The sequence below is a fragment of the Bos mutus genome, unplaced genomic scaffold, assembly GCF_027580195.1.
Source record: "Bos mutus isolate GX-2022 unplaced genomic scaffold, NWIPB_WYAK_1.1 CTG937, whole genome shotgun sequence".
Lineage (NCBI taxonomy): Eukaryota > Metazoa > Chordata > Mammalia > Artiodactyla > Bovidae > Bos > Bos mutus.
The window spans coordinates 15,961-20,181 of record NW_027220412.1 but is presented as its reverse complement, the minus strand read 5'-3'; the positions used below and the strand labels follow the sequence as shown (position 1 = coordinate 20,181).

The following is a 4,221-nucleotide window of genomic DNA, read 5'->3' as shown; positions in this document are numbered from 1 at the left end:
CCAAGAGGATGTACTTTCAATGATAGGCCATCGCAGGGTAAGGGGCGGGAGTGAAGGGCCCAGTTAATCTCAAACTCAGTGAGCAGCAGGAGGCTGGAGGATGGCAGGACCCAGGGACGGATGATTCTGACACAGACACTTAATTCACCCTACCTCTAGGACTCTAGTGGAATAGGGTATCACCTAGGTATCACCTAGGACTCTTGTGCTGCAACCATAGCTGACTTGAGGGAGACTTACTTCACTCACGGACACACTGAGTCCCCCATGCCCCCAGTCTCAGCAAGTCACCTGCTACATGCATAACCCAAATTCTGGCTCTGCAGCCAGCTTGCATGAACCTGAGCATCCCCATTTGGGAAAGGATAGTGTCCCAGCTACGATAAGGCTGTCTCTCAGGGCCTATCTCCTGACCGCCTCACCACATGTGTTTCTGTCAGTTATCTCTGATGGAAGAATCATCCTCCCCGAGGTAGTACTTCAGGGGATCGTCCCACATGTCATTGCTGATGAGCTGCTGGCAACACGAGCAAGGTCAACCCAGGGCTGACCAGGCCCTGAACCCTCCCATGAGCAGCCAAGAACTCCAACATTAATCATCACCTGTGTGCAGGCCCAAAGCAACCCCACATCAGCAATCGTGTTCAATTCTGGGCCATTGTGGCCTGACAGCCAGTTGAGAAAATTAAGGCTCCTGGTGTCCAGACTGTGGCTGGGGGATGCCCATTCAAAGTCCCAGAACCAGGGGACTGGACTGGAATGACATGCCCTGTTCCCTGCGGAAAGACGGGAGACTGGGGTGGACTCCACAGGTGGATCATCTACATGCTTGCACACCCACACTCATCACCCTGGGAGCCACGTGTTACCAGTGATGTCAAGGTAATACTCCTTAATGATCATGGTGTTCAAGAAGTAGGGGTTGTCCTGAAAGGAAAAGATCAGCTTGCAGCGGGACTGCAGATGGCTCCGCACCTGCACCTGCCAGGGTAGGGAGGAGGGAAAAGGTGCAAACTTCTAGGGGCCTCAGCTTGCCTCCCAGGCAGGCATTAACAGCTTCCAGGACTCCTCTCCAAAGTCTCACAGCACAGGAACATGGCTAACAGGATCTTCCCACTCCCTGCCAGGTCCCATACCCATCCTTTCTCAGTCTTCCTCACTGATCTTCAAGTCGATCATGTAGCCGAGAAAGTCTTGATCTTGGTCGCTGATCATGACGGAAACTTGAGGGTGGCTCATAATCTGCTTTAGGTCAAGGAGCCATTCAGGGAGCTACATGCCAGGCCAAGAAGAGCCAGGAGCATCAGTCCTAGTCTGGGGTGGAACAAGGATATTGGAAAAGGCATCTGCAAGGAGCTGGGTACTGCCTGTTACCTGGCCACCCCTGATGTCATCAGGCTTTGCCATACCATCAGACACGCTCATGGCTCTGGGCCCCTTGTGGTGGTGTGTGCATCTGAGGTGGTCTGCATTCTCCAAGCAGGGACTGGTTTCTGACCGCTACTGTTCTCCTCCAGACCTGTGTATGCTGGGTAGTGGCATGTCACTGCTTACATGGTCAGATTTGCAGTCCTGTGACAATCTGTGTTTGAAAGCAAAGGGGTTTTGTGTGTGTGTGTGTGTGTGTGTGTGTGTGTGTGTGTGTGTGTGTGTGTGTGTGTGTGTGTGTGTGTGTGTGATGACTGACTCCCATGTCTCAGCTATATGCCAGGATCACCCCATTTACAGCAATAACTGTGTGATGATGCTGCTCTTGTGTACCATCTCTGGTCATTCCTGACTTGGAGGCCTCAGGTGCTGCTCCTCCTCAGATGCAGGCCTGAAGGAGACACTCAAAGGCATGGCTGCAACACGTACATCTGTAGCCCTGCCCAGACCCTACTCTGCTGGGCCTTTGAGCTTGCCAATTGCCCAGGACCACATTTTCTTCAGGGGCCTCCAGCGCCCTTCCTGTGCCCTCGCCCCCCCCCCCCTCCTGCTCCTGCCCCTTCTCCTCCTCCTCATGAGCAGCAGGGACCCAAAGGAGCAGCAGAAAGGATACAGTTTTGGCCCAGAAGCCAGGGATGCCCTGGATGATGGCACTCCCCCAAGCCAAGTGATGCTTCCTCCTCTGATGGTAGGCCCTGTGGTTTTGCTCACACTCAGAGCTCAGTTCCACCTGCAGGGCGGCCAGTGCCTTCAGGACATCTAGCGCCTGGTGCTCACTCGGACCTCCCGGCCTGTCCTGGCCCTGCTCCTCCACCGTCTTCTCCTCCAGCTCCTGGGAGGACCACTGTTTCTGCTCCTCATCTGCCACAACCTCCACCTCTTCCATGATGTCTTCTGCAAGCAGCCGGAACTCCCGCCCAATCCCTGCCACGTCTCCGTCCACCAGGGTCTGGCTGTCTTGCACTGCCTCCACCCTAAAGAGGATGGCCTCTTCACTTGGCGTGACAACTGGTGGTTGCAAGGTTCCAGCTGCGCACAGCATCAGGATGGCAGGTCGTCGGGATGAGGGGTGGGGCTTCTCCCTGAGTACTGGGGCTCACAGCTAAGGGTCCCGGGGCGCCCCGCCTTCCTTTGATCGCCTCACACGCTCCTCTTGGCCCAAGCTGGGGCAGATGTGAAGGGACACGATATAACAGCACAGACAATGGTGCATAATGGTGACCAGGCTGCAGTAAACCTGTGGGGCCCACTAGCTCTTTGGGGGCGGGGAGTGAGGGGGATGGTCGGGAGGTGGGGGTGGTGTGTTGGGGGGGGTGGCGTGAGGCCAAGGAAAGGGGTGCCGGACAGCCCAGGCCAGGGTGACGGGGGCCCTGGGACATCAGCGTAAAACAGGCAGGAGCCTAGGCTGTGAGCCAAGCACAGGCTCCTTGCCCAAATCTAGACCAAGGGCGGAGAGGGTAGTGGGCGGCACCCTTATGGACATGCCCCTAGACTGGAGGGCATCTTCCACGGTTCCTGTGCTCCAGTGTCCCGACGTGGCCAGATTCTGCACCAGGATTGTAGAGGGTTTTGCATGTGGCTGGGGTAGCCCCAGGCGCTGTCATTGACCTGGCCCTGGAAATTCCAACCACGGGTTCCTGCTCCACAATCCAAACAATACCCTCCTGTGTCCCCTGGGACCGGCAATAGCTGGGAGCTCTCCCTGACTATCCAAAGGATATGCAGGGGTGCCAAGTGGCTGGATACTTTTCTTCATGGGACAGAGAGCCTGTTGCTGTCCTGATACTAGGGGAGTAGGGAAAAACCCCAACATTTGCTACCGTTGATCTCCACTGTTCAGGGAGACCAGAGGTTTAGGGTGCAGAGCTCGCTCTTTGTCTCTCTATCTTTGCTTCCGGCATAGCACTGTTTTGGACAATCCTTCTGTGTGTGTACCAGGCACTGATGTCTGTGTGTCTCTGTCTCTCTAAGTAGTGCTGTTGCCGTCTGCCACTCTCTGGACAGCAGCTCTCAGAAAAGACGCTTATCCTTTGCAAGCCCTTCTGGTCCTGACTGAGTTGCAGCAATGGGAGATTAGACGGTTTTAGTCCATACGTTCGGAGAGTGCTTTCTCAACCTTGAGAACCAACAGTGGGCGGTCACTGCTGAACTGCAGAATTGGACGTGTGACCCTCCCTCCCTCGCTGGACAGATGTGAACACTGCACAGGCCTGAGGTGGCTTGGCCACACTTTGCACAGAGGGAGAAATGTGGCCCGCTCTGCTGGCATGAGGGAACTCCCTGAACCTTGTTCGAATGCCTGCCAGGGAGACTCTAAAGACAGTTCTCCATAAGTTCCATGACTCACCGGTGTCGGAGACATGCACGTCTGCCATTTACCCTATTGAGGCCCTTTCAAAGTGGTACTGTTCTCCATGTGAGAACACATCCCAGCCTGCCCTATCACACAAGCCTGTGGGGCCTGAAGCAGCAAGAGGACCAAGCTAAGCCAGCCATCCTATAGTCCTGATATATGATATATGCATTCTACAAAGAGCTTGAACATGGACAGGACCCACCTGATTCAGTGCAAGAACTGAGATGTGGGCTCAAGAGTGTTTGTTGGGGGCTTGAACAAAGGCAGGACCCAGCCTGGTTCATTGGAGCGACTGAGATGTGGCCTCAGGAGTGTCTGTTGGGATGAACAAGGGGTGGATCCAGCCGCGATCAGTGCAGGGATCGAGATGTGGGCTCAGGAGTGTTTTTTGAGTGCTTGAACAAGGGCAGGACCTGGCCTGGTTCAGAGAAGGGACC

At 55.2% G+C, this 4,221-nt stretch overlaps 1 pseudogene; it reads right to left on the bottom strand.

The window, feature by feature from the left end:
• Positions 1–436: 436 nt before the first annotated feature.
• Positions 437–2,641, bottom strand: LOC138987172 (testis-specific Y-encoded protein 1-like; annotated as a pseudogene).
• Between the last annotated feature and the right edge of the window lie 1,580 nt (positions 2,642–4,221).